Source organism: Triticum urartu, chromosome 6A (assembly GCF_056163025.1).
Source record: "Triticum urartu cultivar PI428250 chromosome 6A, HENAU_Tu73, whole genome shotgun sequence".
Lineage (NCBI taxonomy): Eukaryota > Viridiplantae > Streptophyta > Magnoliopsida > Poales > Poaceae > Triticum > Triticum urartu.
This window is the reverse complement of record NC_141878.1, coordinates 235,187,755-235,209,180: the sequence shown is the minus strand read 5'-3', so window position 1 is coordinate 235,209,180 and position 21,426 is coordinate 235,187,755. Positions and strand designations below refer to the sequence as shown.

Sequence of the window (21,426 nt, the reverse complement as noted above, 5' to 3'; positions counted from 1 at the left end):
AGTGATAGTAGGGGCTGCAAGGCACGTATTGTATTGTTGCCATCGAGGATAACAAGATGGGGTTTTCATCAATTTCTTGAGTTTATCCCGCCACATCATGTCATATTGCTTAATGTGTTACTCTATTCTTCATGAACTTAATAATCTAGATGCAGGAAGGAGTCGGTCGATGTGTGGAGTAATAGTAGTAGATGCAGGCAGGAGTCGGTCTACTTGATACGGATGTGATGCCTATATTCATGATCATTGCCTTAGATATCATCGTAACTTTGCGTTTTTCTATCAATTGCTCGGCAGTAATTTGTTCACCCACCATAATATTTTCTATCTTGAGAGAAGCCTCTAGTGAAACCTATGGCCCTCGGGTCTACTTTCCATCATATAAGTTTTCGATCTACTATTTTAGTTTCCTATTTACTTCCTTTGCAATGTTTTACTTTCTGTTCCATAAACCAAAAATACCAAAAATATTACTTTACCATTTATCCATCTCTATCAGATCTCATTTTGCAAATAACCGCGAAGGGATTGACAACCCCTTTATCGCGTTGGGTGCAAGTTGGTGTTTGTTTGTGCAGGTATTCGGTGACTTGTGCATTGTCTCCTACTGGATTGATACCTTGGTTCTCAAAACTGAGGGAAATACTTACTCTACTTTTCTGCATCACCCTTTCCTCTTCAATGGGAAAACCAACGCAAGCTCAAGAAGTAGCAGCAAGAATTTCTGGCACTGTTGCCGGGGAGATCTACACCAAGTCAAGACATACCAAGTACCCATCATAAAATTTCATCCATGGCATTACATTATTCACCATTTGCCTCTCATTTTCCTCTCCCCCACTTCTAAAATGATTTTTGAAAATATTTGCCTTTTCTTCACCCCTCTTCCGCCCGTCTTCTTTGCTTGCCTTTTTGTGTGCTCGTCTGTTGGATTGCTTGCTTGTCACGATGACTCAAGAGAATACCAAACTATGTGATTTTTGCAACACCAATAACAATGATTTTATTAGTACTCCGATTGCTCCCGCTACTAATGAGGAATCTTGTGACATTATGCTGCTTTGTTGAATCTTGTTATGAAAGATCAATTTACCGACCTTCCTAGTGAAGATGCCGCATCCCATCTAAACAATTTCGTTGATTTATGTGATATTCAAAAGAAAAAAGATGTGGATAATGATATTGTTAAATTGAAGCTATTTTCATTCTCACTTTGAGATCGTGCTAAAACTTGGTTTTCATCTTCACCTAAAAATAGTATCGATTCATGGAATAAGTGTAAAGATGCTTTTATTTCCAAGTATTTTCCTCCCGCTAAGATCATCTCCCTTAGGAATGTGTCGGTGTACTAAAGTAGGGGTACCTTTAGTACCCCGAACTTGTGCACGGGCAGTCGCAGCGTCCCGTGGCAAGGCCTGCCAGGTCACCGCCAAGATCCTCCGTGGTCCCTTTGAAGACCATTCAAGAACAAAGTACTCAAGACAAGACCCCGGCAAGAGGAGCTTGCCGGGAAGAAGGCAAGGCCCCGGCAAGAGGAGCTTGCCGGGAAGGCCATCAGAAGCGTCCCAAGGCCCCGGCAAGAGGCGCTTGCCGGGAAGGCCATCGAAGGCATTCCAAGGAACTTGCCGCGGAGCGCTACGCGCCCCGACAAGGCCCGGTGAGCGACAAGCTCCCGGAAGCGACAAGACGACGGCCGTGGCAAGGCGCTTGCCGCGGCAAGCCCCCACTCCACGCCCGCGCTCCAGCACATCCACCCACGTGTCGCTCCGGGGCCCCTCCCGAGCGCACGTGGCAGGAGGCTGTCCAGCTAGGGGCGTGCGGTGGCACGCAGGCGCTGACAAGACAACCATCGTGGCAAGACGGTGGCGTCCCTAGCGGTCCCTTTCGGTGCTGTCTAGGCGACACAGACGGGCATTTAATGCCCTTGTCCCCTGCCGTCAGGGTTAGGTATGATAACACTGTAGCAGCTAGCTGTGCCTACTACAGCACCTAGCTGTGCCTATCCACGGCACCTTTCCCACTTTTGCCCTCCGTTGCCCTATGTCGGTAACCCCTTGAGCATATAAAAGGAGGCCCGGGGCAACGTAGATGGGGGTCGGCCACCTCGAGAGCTCTCGCGAGGTTCAGCAATTCCACACACCCACGCTCATTCCCGAGCTAGAAATCAATACCAATCCACAAAGCAGGAGTAGGGTTTTACGCATCCGTGCGGCCCGAACCTGGGTAAATCGCTCGCGTGCTTCGCCTCGATCTGCTCTTTGCGCGACCTCCGCCCCCCGCCGAACCAAAAAGGGACCCGGTCCGCCGGTCCCATAGGTGCCCGTGGATCAGAAACCCCGGCATCTCTGGCGCGCCAGGTAGGGGGCGTCGAAGTTGTGTGAATCAGATCTGGCGTTCTTGCGGGCTAGATCTTCATCTTCTTCATCGATCTTCACCATCTTCATCAACATGCCGCCGAAGAAGAAGGTTTCGGAGGCAGCTGCTCCGTCCGCGCCGAGCCACCCACCGCCGGAGCAAACGGATGGTGGGGCAGGCGCCGGCGGAAGGGCACGCACCGACGAGGGAACTCTTGGTGCTGCCAGGTCCCAGGGCAAGGCTGCGCTGCCCATCGGCGGCGTGGCCGGCTCCCACAACGACCGGGCGCACTCCAAGACCTCGGCGTCCGTGCATGCACCGCGCCCATCTCAGGAGGCGCGGAACCGGCAGCGTCATGGTACTCACGGTACCATGCGCTCGCTGGACCAAGATCGAGCTGGTGGATCCCGGAGCGCCCAGGACCACCATGCGCGTCAACAAGCCGGTGCGAGCGAGACGCGGTCGCCTGGACGGGATACTGCTCCTTCTAACGTGGTTAGGAGTCCGAGCGTATCCCGCTCCTCGCACCGCTCGCTACCGCCGCCCGCCACCACAGCCGAAGCTCTGGCGCGAGCTCAGCTGCTCCTAGACTACCCTCCGGCGGCGGACAAGATCAGGGCCATTGAGCAGATTGAAGCCCCGAAGCGCGTCAAAGATGTTCAGAAACTTGCCGGTTGCGTGGCTGCTCTCAGCAGGTTTATCTCTCGGTCTGCTGAGCGCGCCCTGCCGTTTTTCAAACTATTGAAAAAGGCAGGTCCAATGAAATGGACTCCGGACGCGGAGGCTGCGCTGCAAGACCTGAAGAGATACCTGTCCTCCCCTCCAATACTTGTCGCGCCTAAGCCACAAGAGAAGTTGCTGCTGTACATAGCGGCAACCAATCAAGTGGTTAGTGCTACGTTAGTAGCAGAGAGGGAGGCGGATGATGAGCCAGCAACCGTGGCAAGCGCATCCAGCGACAAGCAGGGGGCTTCCCCGACAAGCTCTGGTCCCGACAAAGATGAACCCGCGCTGATACACGAGGAGATACGGAAGAAAACGGTGCAGCGCCCAGTTTACTTTGTCAGTTCCCTCTTGCAGGGGGCTAGGTCAAGGTACTCTGGTGTGCAGAAACTGCTTTTCGGCCTTCTCATGGCCTCGAGAAAGCTGCGCCATTACTTCCAAGCACATGAGATCACAGTGGTCACTCGCTTTCCGCTGAAGAGGATACTGCAGAATCCTGAAGCGACAGGCAGGATTGTTGAGTGGGCACTGGAACTGTCAAGCTTTGGTCTCAAGTTTGAAAGCACTTCAACTATCCGGAGCAGAGAATTGGCAGAATTCATAGCGGAATGGACGCCAACTCCGGACGAAGAAATCCCGGAGACGAGCATCCCCGACAAAGAAGCGAGCAAAGAGTGGCTGATGTACTTTGATGGTGCTTTCTCGCTGCAAGGCGCCGGCGCTGGTGTGCTGCTTATCACGCCCACCGGAGAGCACCTCAAGTACATAGTCCAGATGCACTTTCCCAAGGAGCAAGCAACAAACAATACTGCAGAGTATGAGGGATTGCTTGCCGGTCTCAGGATCGCGGCGGACCTTGGGATTAAGAAGCTCATTGTCAGGGGTGACTCACAGCTTGTCGTCCCCCAAGTAAGCAAGAATTATCAGAGTCCGTTGATGGAAGCTTACATCGATGAAGTGAGAAAGCTAGAAGAGCGCTTTGACGGCCTGCAAATGGAGCACATTCCGAGAACTCAGAACGCCATTGCTGATGGCCTGTCAAAGTGCGCCGCACTTAAGTTACCTGTGGAACCAGGGACCTTTGTGCTCAAGCTGACTCAACCGTCCGTAACACCATCAACTGGACAAAGCAAGAAGAGGAAGTTGATTCCTGGCGACTACATGCCGGCAGAGCTTCCCGAAGCCGCCGCCAAGAAGGTCCCCAAGATCAACACCGAAGGCGCTGAGGAGCGAGATGCTCCGGCAAACCCCAGGGTTTGTTCCGTTGAAGCAGAAGCTCCCGGCAAGTTTGTCGCGGGATGTCACGCTCCGGCAGAGACACAACTCCTCGCCGTAGAAGCAGATATTCCCGCAGCAACCTCCAAGATCAACGCCAAGAGCGCCGGTGAGCCAGATGCTCCGGCAAGCCCTAGGGTTTGTTTCGTTGAAGCTGAAGCTCCCGGCAAGCTTGTCGCGGAACGTCAAGCTCCAGCAGAGACACAGCTTCTCGCCGTAGAAGCGGACGTTCCCGCAGCAGCAGAGTTGCCTTTAGTCCTTGTTGTCGAGCCACAGGCTCCAACATGGGCGCAGCAGATTGTCCGTTTCCTTCAGACAGGAGAACTTCCCGAAGAGCAAGAAGAAGCCGAAAGAGTAGCCCGGTAGTCAAGTATGTACCAGTTCGTCGACAAGATGTTGTACAGAAGAAGACTCAACGGTGTGAAATTGAGGTGCATTTCCTGGGAAGACGGACAGAAGCTGTTGGCAGAGATACACGGAGGCATATGTGGTCACCACATTGGCGCAAGAGCACTCGTCGGCAAAGCATTCCGGCAAGGTTTCTTCTGGCCAACAGCCCTCCAGGATGCAACTGCACAAGTAACCAAGTGTGAAGCGTGCCAGTTCCATTCCAAGCAGATACACCAGCCAGCTCAAGCTCTCCAGACGATCCCTTTATCCTGGCCCTTTTCGGTCTGGGGGCTCGACATCCTCGGCCCCTTCCCCCGAGCTATCGGGGGCTTTGAGTACTTGTACGTCGCAATCGACAAGTTCACAAAGTGGCCGGAAGTGGAACCAGTGAGGAAGGTGACCGCACACTCAGCCGTCAAGTTCTTCAGGTTGATTGTTTGCCACTTCGGGATCCCTAACCGGATAATCACCGACAACGGCACACAGTTCACGAGCCACGCCTTCATGCAGTACATCCAAGATCTTGGCGCCAAAGTCTGCTTCGCTTCTGTTGCTCACCCAAGGAGCAACGGTCAAGCGAAGAGGGCAAATGCTGAGGTGCTGCGCGGGCTCAAGACCAGAACTTTCGACAGGCTGCGCAAGTGCGGAAGAAACTGGATCGAGGAGCTACCGGTGGTTCTTTGGTCGATCAGAACGACGCCAAATCGAGCCACTGGACAGACACCCTTTGCTCTAGTCTATGGAGCAGAGGCAGTTACCCCCACGGAACTCATATACGGGTCACCTCGAGTGCTCGCTTACGATGAGCTTGAGCAAGAGCGGCTGCGGCAAGATGACGCGCTGCTCCTTGAGGAAGATCGTCTCCAGGCTGCTGTGCGAGCTGCTCGCTACCAGCAAGCTCTGCGTCGCTACCACAGCCGCAGAGTCAATGCCAGGAGTCTCGAGGAAGGCGACCTTGTTCTTCGGCGCGTTCAGTCGGCCAAGAATTCCAACAAGTTGACGCCGAAGTGGGAAGGCCCTTACCGGGTGAAACGAGTCACAAGGCCTGGCGCTGTCCGCCTTGAGACCGAAGATGGCTTTCCAGTGAGCAACTCCTGGAACATCGAGCATCTTCGTAAGTTTTACCCGTAAGACGCGGTTGTCGGACCCCGTCCGGCAACCACCTTTCTGTACGAGTCTTGCCGCTGTTGCATGTAAACCTCTGTACAGAGCCAGGCGCAGACCCTGAGCACCAGAAAATGAAGCGCTGCATACCCCGGGGGCTATAGCATGCATGCTAGATTGAGTCTGAGTCTCGTCCTTGGTTAGGGTCGATAGTCCCTAACAGCGGCTAACCCCTAGCTTAGAGGTCGAGTGTCCGTCCCTTTGCTTTTCCTTCGTTCGCAGGGCTCGCACGTCCTGGCCAGACCACCTGGAGACGAAAAGGAGAAGAAGGGCGCGCCGGCACCTGGGCGCCGGCAAGAACGCCGGGGGCTGCGAATGCCAAGATGTCACCCCCGGCAAGCCAGAGTTGCCGGGGGCTGCGATATCAGATAAGTTTTCATCCCTCTTCATGCATCCTCTTATGGACTGGGGAGTGTGAAACCGCGTTTCTTCCCGTAAACTGCCGTGCTCCCCTGACTCTAGGCCCTGGAGCGCGTTCCCGGGGCCAAGTTTGGTCGTAGCCGCGGCAGCAAAGGGATGAAACGATGGGGCCGCACCCACCTCGTTCCCGCCTCCGTCAAAGGCGTGAGAGCGGTCGAAGCGACGTGGGAAGGCGGCAGGGCCTGTTGCCGGGGACGTCTGTCCGAGAGACACCAAGGATCTGTTCCTTGGCGTGGGTTCAACCCGCGAGGCAAATAACCTGGCAAACTTCCCCTTTTCATTAAAAAACATCCCATACAGGTACAGTCCATAGAGGATGAAAAACATGAAAGAGAGGATTACAAGTTTTAGATACAGCTTAGGCCCGAAGGCTTACAATTAAAAAGATAAGGTGCCCGTAATCCCTTTCCTGTCCCTCTCTTCAGGAGGTAGAACAAGCAGGCGAAAAGGGGAAAGGGGCGCCAAGGCGAGCTACAGGTGCCAGAAGACACCAAGAGAACATCCCGGGGGCCGGACAGTGATGGCGACGACGGGAGAAGGGTGCGAAGGAGGGGCGGCAGGACGTCAGCACGCTGTCGAGGGCACCACGCCCTCGTACTCCGACCTGACGGCCTTGTCGCCAGCCCTCTTCCCCTTCTGCGACCTCCCTACGCTAGCCGCCCAAGGAGACGCCCCCGGGGAGTTCAAGAAGCCGGCGCGGCGGATGATAGGGTCGCCGGTGCCGCACGAGACGGCGCCCGACACCTAGTCGGAGCCGCCGTCCTACCGCCCGCCACCCTCACCATCACTGCCGCTCTCCTCCTCGTCACTCTCGCTCGAGGAGGAGCCTTCGCTATCGGAGGAGCTGTCCACGCAGCACTTCGCCCGGGTGCCGAAGCACCCGAAGACCTTGACGGAGAGGAGATCGCCCTCCACCAGCTTAAAATGGAGGGTGAGTCCCCCCGTCAAGCTGTGGATGCGGGCGAACGTCTTCCACCCTCGATCGAGATACATCACACTAGGGGCTGGGAACACCACGCGGACTCGCGTGCCGCTGATCCCACAGCCCCTCATGTGTAATCTCAGAGTTTCGGGCGGGTCCGACTCCATCGCGCTCGCGAACGGAGCTGGAAGCCCGAGGCGACGACGAGGCGCCTGGCGTAGCTTGACGAAGAACTCGCAAGGGTTGTCCCCTATATGGACCGCCGCGAGGGGAGGAGCCGCCGGCGGGGGCGAAGCTGGCGCGTCGCCCCGTCCGCCTCTTCCCCGAGCGCCTCGACCTCGTCCACGACCTCGCCCCCTCCCTCTTCCCCTTATGGCTGGCTCTGCCACCACGAGCGAGGAAAAGGGGAGGGTGCGCTGTCTGGCGGCGACCCTCGCCGCCACCGATGAAGGCCCAGGATTCCCTTTCTCCATGGCGAATGAGAGAAAGGGGAGCAGAAGCTGAAGAAAGGAGGAGACGGGAGAGTGCAGGCTTCGGTGCTCCCTTCCCGCTCCTTATAAAGGAGCGACGTGGGAGCCCAGCCACCCCGCTCAGCGAATCAAGGCACAGGAAGAGCAGGGAGGCGGGCCGACCCGCCCCCTCTGCTCGCAACGGCCCAGGTTCCCGCTCCCGCCGTCCGCGATCCCAAGTGCATGGGAGCCGCGTGGCGGAGATGCAGAACTGAGGCGACGGATGGGGCGGCCTCGCCCTACCCCGTGATCTCGGGGAGTGGGCGCTTCGGAAACCGCGCACCGGCCCCGTCCAGTAAATGCGCCACGCCCCCACGCCTACCTCCGTTTGGAGAAGAGGGCGTGGGCCATTCCCCTTCATCATGGCTTGACGCATGCTCGCGGGGCTCAGCCCCACGCGCGCGCGCCACTCGCGTCACCCACGACGCCGCGTTTGACGCGCGCCGTTCCGAGCGTGCGCGATGGAAGCGGAGAGATATGTGGCGTGACCTAGGCCGCGTGTGCCCGTGCACCGTTTTGGGCCTGGCCCAACAGCGCTCGGCACCGTGTCTGGCCCAGGCCCGGGGGCTCCTGTCGGTGTACTAAAGTAGGGGTACCTTTAGTACCCCGAACTTGTGCACGGGCAGTCGCAGCGTCCCGCGGCAAGGCCTGCCAGGTCACCGCCAAGATCCTCCGTGGTCCCTTTGAAGACCATTCAAGAACAAAGTACTCAAGACAAGACCTCGGCAAGAGGAGCTTGCCGGGAAGAAGGCAAGGCCCCGGCAAGAGGAGCTTGCCGGGAAGGCCATCAGAAGCGTCCCAAGGCCCCGGCAAGAGGCGCTTGCCGGGAAGGCCATCCAAGGCATTCCAAGGAACTTGCCGCGGAGCTCTACGCGCCCCGACAAGGCCCGGTGAGCGACAAGCTCCCGAAAGCGACAAGACGATGGCCGCGGCAAGGCGCTTGCCGCGGCAAGCCCCCACTCCACGCCCGCGCTCCAGCACATCCACCCACGTGTCGCTCCGGGGCCCCTCCCGAGCGCACGTGGCAGGAGGCTGTGCAGCTAGGGGCGTGCGGTGGCACGCAGGCGCTGACAAGACAACCATCGTGGCAAGACGGTGGCGTCCCTAGCGGTCCCTTTCGGTGCTGTCTAGGCGACACAGATGGGCATTTAATGCCCTTGTCCCCTGCCGTCAGGGTTAGGTATGATAACACTGTAGCAGCTAGCTGTGCCTACTACAACACCTAGCTGTGCCTATCCACGGCACCTTTCCCACTTTTTCCCTCCTTTGCCCTATGTCGGTAACCCCTTGAGCATATAAAAGGAGGCCCGGGGCAACGTAGATGGGGGTCGGCCACCTCGAGAGCTCTCGCGAGGTTCAGCAATTCCACACACCCATGCTCATTCCCGAGCTAGAAATCAATACCAATCCACAAAGCAGGAGTAGGGTTTTACGCATCCGTGCGGCCCGAACCTGGGTAAATCGCTCGCGTGCTTCGCCTCGATCTGCTCTTTGCGCGACCTCCGCCCCCCGCCGAACCAAAAAGGGACCCGGTCCGCCGGTCCCATAGGTGCCCGTGGATCAGAAACCCCGGCAGAATGATATTATGAATTTTAAGCAACTTGATCATGAACATGTTGCACAATCTTGGGAGAGGATGAAATTAATGATATGAAATTGCCCTATGCATGGTTTGAATCCGTGGATGATTATACAATTTTTTATGCTGGATTGAATTTTGCTTCTAGAAATCTTTTAGATTCGGCCGTGGGAGGTACTTTTATGGAAATTACTTTAGGATAAGCTACAAAAATCCTAGATAATATTATGGTTAATTATTCTTAATGCCATACCGAAAGATCTTCCATTAGTAAACAAGTGCATGTAATTGAAGAGATTAATGTTTTGAGTGGAAAGATGGATGAGCTTATGAAATTGTTTGCTTGCAAGAGTGCTCCTATTGATCCTAATGATATGCCATTGTCTACTTTGATTGATAATAATAATGAATCTATGGATGTGAATGTTCTTGGTAGGAACAATTTTGGTAATAACGCGTATAGAGGTAATTTTAATCCTAGACCGTTCCCTAGTAATTCCTCTAATAATTATGGTAATTCCTACAACAACTCTTATGGAAATTATAATAAGATTCCCTCTGAATTTGAGAATAGTGTTAAATAATTTATGAGTTCACAAAAGAATTTCAATGCTTTGATTGAAGAAAAATTGCTTAAGATTGATGATTTGGCTAGGAATGTGGATAGAATTTCTCTTGATGTTGATTCCTTGAAAATTAGATATATTCCACATAAGCATGATATCAATGAGTATCTCAAAGCTATGAGAACTTCCATTGATGAGTGCAAAGAGAGAACTGCTAAGATGCGTGCTAAAAAAGATTGGTTTATAAAAGCGTGTTCTTCTAGTTTCCGTGAAAATAATGATGAAGATCTTAAAGTGATTGATGTGACTCCTATTGAATCTTTGTTTTCCAATATAAATCTTGATAAATATGGGCCTGGAGATGATTCAACTTTAGTTAGAAGGTGTCCCAATGATTCGGAGTTTTTAGATCTTGATACAAAAATTGATAAAAGTGGGATTGTAGAGGTCAAAACATTAGGTAGCAATGAACCCACTCTTTTGGATTTCAAGGGATTTAATTATGATAATTGTTCTTTAATAGATTGTATTTTCTTGTTGCAATCCATGTTGAATTCTCCTCATTCTTATAATCAAAACAAAGCTTTTACTAAACATATCGTTGATGCTATGATGCAATCCTTTGCAGAAAAGATTGAATTGGAAGTTTCTATCCCTAGAAAACTTAATGATGAGTGGGAACCTTCTATTAAGATTAAGATTAAAGATTATGAGTGCTATGCTTTGTGTGATTTGGGTGCTAGTGTTTCCACGATTCCAAAAACTTTATGTGATGTGTTAGGTTTCCGTGAATTTGATGATTGTTCCTTAAATTTGCATCTTGCGGATTCCACTATTAAGAAACCTATGGGAAGGATTAATGATGTTCTTATTGTTGAAAATAGGAATTATCTGCCCGTAGATTACATTGTTCTTGATATAGATTGCAATCCTACATGTCCTATTATTCTTGGTAGACCTTTCCTTAGAACGATTGGTGCAATTATTGATATGGAAGAAGGAAACATTAGATTTCAATTTCCGTTAAAGAAAGGCATGGAACACTTCCCAAGAAAGAAAATTAAATTGCCTTATGAATCTATTATGAGAGCCACTTATATATTCCATGCCAAAGATGATGATACTTAGATCTATTCATGTTTTATGCCTAGCTAAGGGCGTTAAACAATAGCGCTTGTTGGGAGGCAACCCAATTTTATTTTATTTTGTTTTTGCTTTTTACGTTATGTTTTGCAATAAATAATTCATCTAGCCTCTGGTTAGATGTGGTTTTATGTTTTAACTAGTAGAATGCCTGTGCGTTGCTATGGGTTTTTGAAATATTTTGATGGAGTTATGTAAACATATTACATGTTAAAATTCACATGTAGAGACAAGATAGTATAGGCACAATCACGTAATAATTGAAGCCCACTTCACTTGCATCGTGAATTGATAAAAAAGGAAAATTGTATGGTTCAAGAAGAAAATGTATGGTTCATAGTTGGAACTCTAACACGAATCTCGCATTGAACTCCAAGGTAGAAGAAAAAACACAAAAGATGTGCACAAACGGATGAAAAATTGGGAGGACAGATGATCTCACAGCGAAACTTGTGTTGAGCTAGATGACAAAACAACAAAAGTACACAAAACCAAATGAAGTATATGGTTAGTTCTCCTCGTCGTCTTCCCTGACCTCCCGTTGGAGCTCCAGACCCACACACAGGTAGCTAGAGCTCTACAGCGATGGGGAAGTGAAGTCCGGTGGCAGACCAACGGTTGGAGGAGGCGAGCACGACGACAAGGTGGTGGCCGAGGATGGAGAGAGGTGACTACGCATGAGAGAAAAGGGGTCTGGTAGGAGGCGTGAAGCGGGATTGGGTTGCGTCCTTAGGGTTTCCAACAGGTTTCTTAGAGCATCTACAACCGGACCACTCATACCATCCCCAAATGCCCAGACGGGCTGCCCGGTCACTATACGGACGCAAAAATGCGCCAGATTTTTTAAAATAATACATCTTTTTTATTAAATTTCAGAAATATTACACCGTAATTATATTTTTCAAAAATAATATCCAGTCGGTCTACTGTTGGCCGATTGGATCCAGTCGGCCTGCTGCTGGCCAATTGGACCCCAGTCGGCCCACTGTACGCTGATTGGATCCAGTCGGCCCACTGCCGGCCGATTGGCTCCCAGTCCGTTTCCTCTAGGCCGACAGGTGCATGCAGCCATTTATCTTTGAAATGAATATTTGAAAAATGTTGAAGAAGTATTTAAAAAAATGTTGATCATGCATATAAAAATGTTAATCAAGCATTTGAAAAAACAATATTGAACAAGTATTTGAAAAATGTTGAAAAAAATACTTGAAACTGTTGAATAGGTATTTGAAAAATGTTGAAGAAGTATTTTCAAAAATGTTGACCATGTATAAAAAAAATATTAATCTAGCATTTGCAAAAAATATTAAACAATTATTTGAAAAAAGGCTAAACAAGTATTTGAAAAAATATTGATCATGTATATAAAAATGTTGAACAAGTATTTGTAAAAATGTTGATCAATATAAAAATATTGATCATGTATATTATACGGATGTTAAACATTTTTTCAAATACTTGTTCAATTTTTTTAAATACTTGTTTAACATTTTATCAAATACTTGTTCAACATTTTTATATACATGATCAACATTTTTTAAAATACTTTTTTAACATTTTTATATACATGATCAACATTTTTTAAAAATACTTGTTTAATATTTTTATATACATGATCAACGGTTTTTTAAAATACTTCTTTAACATTTCTCAAATACCTATTCAACATTTTTTAAATACTTGTTCAACATTTTTTTTCAAATGCTTGACTAACATTTTTATATGCATGATCAACATTTTTTTAAGTACTTATTCAACATTTTTCAAATACTCATTCCAAAGATAAATGGGTGCATGCACCTGTCGACCTAGAGGAAACAGACTGGGAGCCAATCGGCCAGCAGTGGGCCGACTGGATCCAATCAGCGTACAGTGGGCCGACTGGGGTGCAATCGGCCAGCAGCAGGCCGACTGGATCCAATCAGCCAACAGTAGGCCGACAGGATATTATTTTTGAAAAATATAATTACGGCGTAATATTTCTGAAATTTAATAAAAAAGATGTATTATTTAAAAGAAATTGGCCAAAAATGCCACCCAAACAGCCTCACCATAGCCCCATATCCATCCCACATATGGGACGGACATGGAGGGTAGTTCGTGAGTGTGGCACAATGACAAGCGATGGAGGCAACGAGCATTTTTGTCCTGATAATCATACTTGATTATATTATGATGCAACTTTTTCATAGAAAAGAAGAAATACTTGTAAGAAAACCATATGTAATTTTAGTCTAACAAACAAAATATTGAAGGACATCATGATTTACTGATTATGGAAATATGTTCTCCTTTGAGGGTCACCAAGTCTATGTTTTACTCGTTCGACCGAACCTATAAATAATAAAGCAAGATTACGAGCTACCTGATATTACATAAAGTGTGATGAACTTAAACCAATGAATGCCTAAAAGGCATACAATGAACTCTACCAGTATATTCTATCTTTTCGTTCTTCCTAAAATAGGTAATATACGATAGACATAAGGGAATCATTGCAGTGTGAAATGGTTATAATCTGAAGCGATCTTGTCCTGGATGTAATGTAACAACCAAAGAAGATGGTTATTTGCCTTGACAACTGAATGTACAACGTATTTGTAAGACATCCATGTGCCAGATGCTTTGAATTTGGAGAATTCCCCATAGGATAGAAATACTCCCTCTGTTCCTAAATATAAGTCTTTCTACAAATTTCAATAAGGACGTCATACAGATGTATATAGACGTAGTTTAGAGTGTAGACTCACTCGTTTTGCTCCGTATGTAGTCCATATTTAAATCTCTAAAAATGCATTTATTTAGGAATAGAGGGAGTAGATATTGTTTCTATAACATATAACTTGGGCTGTTCTATAATTATTTTCTCCCATTTATGGAAGAGATTCTCAGAGCTATCATATGACTCTGGTGGAAAAAGTAACAATTCCATTATACTTAGGTTGAGCTGCACAACCTTCATTTAGTCGTTCGGAGACGTGTTACTTTTGTGGCTACTTTGTCTTGCATTTCAGAGAAGGAAATCTCTTTAGTAGATTTCTTACCTATTAAGGCCGGAGAGGGAAAGGTTGGCTTTAGTACTAATCAAGACATGGTTCGATAGTTCAAGATTCTACTTGTGACTTAGCTGTATGTTCTGAAAGAAAACTCAAATATCCAATATGCTATATGCCTAGCCGGTGAAATAAATATTCTTATGAAATTGTGATCCCTGGAAATGAGCACATGCCAGCCACCTCACCATCCTTCAGCTGCTTTCCATTCTCCTCAGCCAGCCCCTAAAACCCTAAACCCTAACATCTTGCTCTGTGGGCGACAACAAAAATGGGGCCTGGGTGGCACAGGTGGTGACTTAAACGTGTTGCCGCAACGATGGAGCGCTGGTTGCCATAGTAAAAATGAGCAGAGCAATGGGCACTATGTATGGTGACGGCAACTCGGTGGGGCCGTCCAGTAGGCAGATGAAGAGCACCATGATACCCGCATACAGATCAGCGGTCGTGGCTGAACCCGGCGTGTGGCTAGAGAGCCAAGTTTAGCAGGAGGTGCGGGGTAGGAGGGGCAGGAGCAACAACTTGCACTGGCTTGGTGTGGTCCTTTGGGTTTACAAAGTTAGTGCAACCAAACTTCTTAGCTTAAAATTTACATGCTACTAAGGTTCAGTCTGTTGTCCATAAACCAAGGTCCACCAGAATGGATTTCTTTTTCTTTTTGAAGATAGAAGCATATTGTACCTTGTTCGTAGTTTGCAGGGTTCAAGTCCACACCGATGACCCTTGATGCCCCAGCCACCGTGGCCCCTTCCATGGGCTGATCGTGTGAACACATACATCAACCAATCATGGTTATAGATAATAATTCTCATCAACCTGCAGTAGTACATTGTGTGGAAGATAAATACCGTTCGCCACTTACAGCAAGGCCTACAGCTCCAAGACCGAAAATTGCCACCGTCGAACCCTTTTCGGTTTAGCGACATTGAGAGTCATACCAAGGCCTGAAGAAAAAAATACTTTTGTGTAACTTATCATTGAGACATTATGAATATGGTATTTCATTGGGAAATATCAATCATAACAATCTCTTACCAGTTGAGATACCACAGTTGAGAACACAAACTTTGTCCATAGGTGCCTCGGGGTTGATCTTCGCTAGGCACCCAACATGGATCACTGTGTACTCGCTGAAGGTAGGGGTTCCGACGAAGTGGATTATCGGTTTCCCGCCGATGGAAAGCGGGACTGCCTATCGCCGATCATCACGCCCTGGTCGACATATCCTGAGGAGGTCACAAAGGTTGCTCTCCTCTGACTTGCAGTGAGCACAATCCATGCACTCGCCAGTAAACACCCGCGGGACATGGTTACCTGGCACAAGCTCGGTCGTGCCCTCTCCCACGCTCTCACTGTTAAGAGAAAGGCAATATTAATTAAATTTCCAACTAAAGAGTGAATGGACGGCAGCAAAGGGTCACTCTAAATAAACTACAAAATATGTAGTATGTGCTTGTCGTTGTCTTGGAGAGTAGATGCATGCACTAATTTCCTACAGAACATGAAAATAATTATTCTATAAAACAAAGCACTTGGAGGCAACTTGTGTGACAATGTCGTCCCATCATTCTTAAGACGTTGTTTTTATACCATGGCAATAAAATATGGACAATTATTGTATATAGTTAGCTACCACTAAAAAAGGATTCAATATGCCTATAGTTATTAGAAAGCTAACATGAATAAACAAACAGATACTTGTTGTACTTACTAAGATTCCACCAAATTAATCAGCAAAACTGTAAGTGAATAAGATAGAGACAGAGAAGATGCATACCCTCCAGCCTCATGGCCTAAGATCCTTGGGAAAGCCGGAGTTTGCCCCTACAAAACTGATGCCAAGTTAGCCAATGTTTTTTTCCATGCCTCGATCTTCTTCTTGGGAGGGATTGTGATGGCCATGGTGGTGGCGTCCGTGGAGACCGTGGTGTAGTGGCATCACAGGGGAGAGCCAGCATGAACGAGCGGCAGTGATGTAATTGCATGAACGAGGCGGTCGATGTGTGGAGTAATAGTAATAGATGCAGGCAGGAGTCGGTCTACTTGATACGGATGTGATGCCTATATTCATGATCATTGCCTTAGATATTGTCATAACTTTGCGCTTTTCTATCAATTGCTCGACAGTAATTTGTTCACCCACCGTAATATTTTCTATCTTTAGAGAAGCCTCTAGTGAAACCTATGGCCCCCGGATCTACTTTCCATCATATAAGTTTCCGATCTACTATTTTAGTTTCCTATTTACTTCCTTTGCAATCTTTTACTTTCCGTTCCATAAACCAAAAATACGAAAAATATTACTTTACCATTTATCCATCTCTATCATATCTCACTTTGCAAATAACCGTGAAGGGATTGACAACCCCTTTATCGCGTTGGGTGCAAGTTAGTGTTTGTTTGTGTAGGTATTGGGTGACTTGTGCGTTGTCTCCTACTGGATTGATACTTTGGTTCTCAAACTAAGGGAAATACTTATTCTAATTTGCTGCATGACCCTTTCCTCTTCAAGGGAAAAACCAACGCAAGCTCAAGAAGTAGCACTCCCCCTCTCAATGATAATCATTGCTAACATTATATGGTGAGCCCCCCCTCACAGTGACAACCATTAAAAACATATGAGCAAAATATCGCAAAATCTCTAACATAACCATCAACACAATATCATAATATCTCTTCATACATAAGACATAGATAAAGTCATACCCACTCAAAGAATAATGGTTCAACATAAGACAAGTCTTAACACAAATAGATCATAGTAGTCTTAACACAAATAGATCATAGTACTAGTTCTCCCCCTTAGCATCAAGTACCCAAAAGAGACCGATAGAACCGAATGGACAGTCACAGGTCATCATCATCATCATCATCATCATCGTTAGGAGCTCCACTACCACCAGCATCGTCGAAGAAATCAGCCTACCCAGGCCATGAAGGAAAACCAAAATCTGAAGGAGGAGCCACCGGAAGACGCTCATCCTCACTAACATCGAGAGCCCCAAAGTCACACAGATGAGACTTCAAGGCATTCTTGGAGGTGATCAACCATGTGACAACATCATGGTTTTGAGTGCAGGAGAAGTTGAGGGCCTTCATCATGGCAGAGTGGGCCTTCCCAAGAAAACGGGCAAGACGCCCAACTGACGCAGAGTTGGAAGTGGAGGGATGCGACTGAGTAGCAGACCTACTAGCAGGGGCAGACTTGGAGGAACCCTTTGGAGCAAAATTGTTGGCCATGTGAGGAGGAATAATCCACTTCTCATGCACATGAGTGCGGACAAGAGAGAAAGAAGCCACACTCTCAATAAGAGCCTGAATGAATGGAGCATGAGGGAAGGCACGCTTATACTGAAAGGTAGCAAGACGTATTTCATGCCATAGAAAATGAGGAATATTTATCTTCCCTCTGGGAGATTCACAGAGGTGTGACATAAGATCAATGCCATAGCTGCTGCAAGATCCCTTGTCACCCATCTTGGGATAGATGGTGCAGATGACGCATTGGTAAATGATGTAGTAAGGAGATCTCCAAATAGAAACTTGATTCAGATCCTTCATCTTTTCCTCCTTAGTATGATCATCTAGCTCCTTAAGAAGATAGCCACAAGCCTCAACGACTTTGGGTTTGTGATTGGTGTCATCTTTATGGACCTTGAATCCAATGTCAGGAAACCCAAGTGCAGCGACAAAGTGACCATAAGTGGCAGTGAGCTCGGTGTCAGAGGTCATCCAGGTGACGCTCTTGTTAGGAGCAAAGAAGCATGTGGCATAAAACTGATGTATAGCAGCCTGGTTAAATCGTGCTGAAAGGCAAATGGAGCAGCAAGACCGGATGACTCAATGAGATCAATGGCGCCCGGATACTTCACGGGATGAGCCCGAATGTGCTCCAAGTCAATGAAGTGGTGCAGAGAGAGACCCTTTGGGAGGACAACGGAGGTGTAGATATCTGCTTGGAAATTTGTGCGAAAACATTGATCTAGAGAGTCTTGAACCACCTCGAATTGATCAACATCGCGCCAAAACTTAAGATATCCAGGCTTGGGCACTTTGGTGAAATCCATGAGGACACTGATACGTCTCCAACGTATCTATAATTTTTTATTGTTCCATGCTGTTATATTATCAATATTGGATGTTTTATAATCATTTTATATCATTTTTGGTACTAACTTATTGACATAGTGCCAAGTGCTAGTTGCTATTTTTTGCATGTTTTTTACATCGCAGAAAATCAATACCAAACGGAGTCCAAATGCAACGAAACTTTACGGAGATTTTTTATGGTCCATAAGACACCTAGTGGGCCAAGGCTGCGCCTAGGGGTACTCTGAGGAGAGCACAACCCACCAGGGTGCGCCAGGGGGCCCAGGCGCGCCCTGGTGGGTTGTGCCCACCTCGGGTGCCGCCCGGACCGCCTCTTTGCTCTATAAATACCCCAATATTCCAGAAACCCTAGGGGATTCGACCAAAATCAATTCCAGCCGCCGCAAAGTCCAGAACCACCAGATCCAATCTAGACACCATCACGGATGGGGTTCACTGCTAACTCTTGAGCACTGCGTTGGTTTTCCCTGAAGAGGAAGGGATGATGCAGCAAAGTAGCGTAAGTATTTCCCTCAGTTTTTGAGAACCAAGGTATCGATCCAGTAGGAGGCTATGCGCGAGTCCCTTGCACCTGCACAAAACAAATAAATCCTCGCAACCAACGCGATAAGGGGTTGTCAATCCTTACACGGCCACTTACGAGAGTGAGATCTAATAGATATGATAAGATAATATTTTTGGTATTTTTGTGATAAAGATGCAAAGTAAAGTAAAAGCAAAGTAAAAAAGCAAAGGAAATAACTAAGTAGCAGGAGATTAATATGATGAAGATAGACCCGGGGGCCATAGGTTTCACTAGTGGCTTCTCTCGAGAGCATAAGTATTCTACGGTGGGTGAACAAATTACTGTTGAGCAATTGACATAATTGAGCATAGTTATGAGAATATCTAGGAATGATCATGTATATAGGCATCACGTCCGAGACAAGTAGACCGACTCCTGCCTGCATCTACTACTATTACTCCACTCATCGACCGCTATCCAGCATGCATCTAGAGTATTAAGTTAAAAAAAGAGTAAGGCCGTAAGCAAGATGACATGAAGTAGAGGGATAAACTCATGCAATATGATGAAAACCCCATCTTGTTATCCTCGATGGCAACAATACAATACGTACCTTGCTGCCCCTACTGTCACTAGGAAAGGACACCTTAAGATTGAACCCAAAGCTAAGCACTTCTCCCATTGCAAGAAAGATCAATCTAGTAGACCAAACCAAACTGATAATTCGAAGAGACTTGCAAAGATAACCAATCATACATAAAAGAATTCAGAGAAGATTCAAATATTGCTCATAGATAGACTTGATCATAAACCCACAATTCATCGGTCTCAACAAACACATCGCAAAAAGAAGATTACATCGAATAGTTCTCCACAAGAGAGGGGGAGAACATTGTATTGAGATCCAAAAAGAGAGAAGAAGCTATCTAGCTAATAACTATGGACCCGTAGGTCTGAGGTGAACTACTCACACTTCATCGGAGGGGCTATGGTGTTGATGTAGAAGCCCTCCGTGATCGATGCCCCTCCGACGGAGCTCCGGAACATGCCCCAAGATGGGATCTCGTGGATACAGAAAGTTACAATGGTGGAATTAGGGTTTTGGCTCCATATCTAATTGTTTGGGGGTACGTAGGTATATATAGGAGGAAGGAGTACGTCGGTGGAGCAACAAGGGGCCCACGAGGGTGGAGGGCGCGCCTGGGGAGCGTAGGCACGCCCCCTACCTCGTGGTCTCCTCTTTTGTGTCTTGACGTAGGGTCCAAGTCTCCTGGGTCTTGTTCGTTGAGAAAATCACGTTCCCAAAGGTTTCATTCCGTTTGGACTCCGTTTGATATTCATTTTCTTCGAAACCTGAAAACAGGCAAAAAACAGCATTCTGGGCTGGGCCTCCGGTTAATAGGTTAGTCCCAAAAATAATATAAAAGTGGATAATAAAGCCCAATAATGTCCAAAACAGTAGATAATATAGCATCGAGCAATAAAAAATTATAGATACGTTGGAGATGTATCAAGCATCCCCAAGCTTAATTCCTGCTTGTCCTCCAGTAGGTAAATGATAAAAACAGAATTTTTGATGCGGAGTGCTACTTGGCATAATTTTAATGTAATTCTTCTTAATTGTGGTCTGAATATCCAGATCCAAAAGATTCAAGACAAAAGTTCATATTGACATAAAAATAATAATACTTCAAGCATACTAACAAAGCAATTATGTCTTCTCAAAATAACATGGCCAAAGAAACTTATCCCTACAAAATGATATAGTCTGGCTATGCTCTATCTTCACCACACAAAATATTTAAATCATGCACAACCCCGATGACAAGCCAAGCAATTGTTTCATACTTTTGACATTCTCAAAATTTTTTTAATCTTCACGCAATACATGAGCGTGAGCCATGGGTATAACATTATAGGTGGAATAGAATGGTGGTTGTGGAGAAGACAAAAAGGGAGAAGATAGTCTCACATCAACTAGGCGTATCAACGGGCTATGGAGATGCCCATCAATAGATATCAATGTGAGTGAGTAGGGATTGCCATGCAATGGATGCACTAGAGCTATAAGTATATGAAAGCTCAAAAAGAAACTAAGAGGGTGTGCATCCAACTTGCTTGCTCATGAAGACCTAGGGCATTTTGAGGAAGCCCATCATTGGATTATACAAGCCAAGTTCTATAATGAAAAATTCCCATGAGATACTCTCTACTATGAGTATCATGGTGCTACTTTAAAGCACAAGTGTGGTAAAAGGATAGTAGCATTGCTCCTTCTCTCTTTTTCTCTCATTTTTTTATTTGGGCCTTTTCTTTTTTTTATGGCCTCTTTTCTTTCTCTTTTTTTTTATTTTTCGTCTGGAGTCTCATCCTGACTTGTGGTGGAATCATAGTCTGCATCATCCTTTCCTCACTAGGACAATGCTCTAATAATGATGATCATCACACTTTTGTTTTCTTACAACTCAACAATTACAACTCGATACTAAGAACAAAATATGACTCTATATGAATGCCTCCGGCAGTGTACCGGGATATGCAATGACTTATGAGTGACATGTATGGAAGAATTATGAATGGTGGCTTTGCCACAAATACTATGTCAACTAGATGATCATGCTAAGCAATATGACAATGATGGAGTGTGTCATAATAAACGGAACGGTGGAAAGTTGCATGGCAATATATCTCAGAATGGCTATGGAAATGCCA

General features: G+C 47.1%; 1 pseudogene; it reads right to left on the bottom strand.

Moving 5' to 3' along the window:
* Nucleotides 1-14,567: 14,567 nt before the first annotated feature.
* Nucleotides 14,568-21,426, bottom strand: part of LOC147964870 (alcohol dehydrogenase 3-like) — a 48,182-nt pseudogene continuing 41,323 nt past the window's right edge.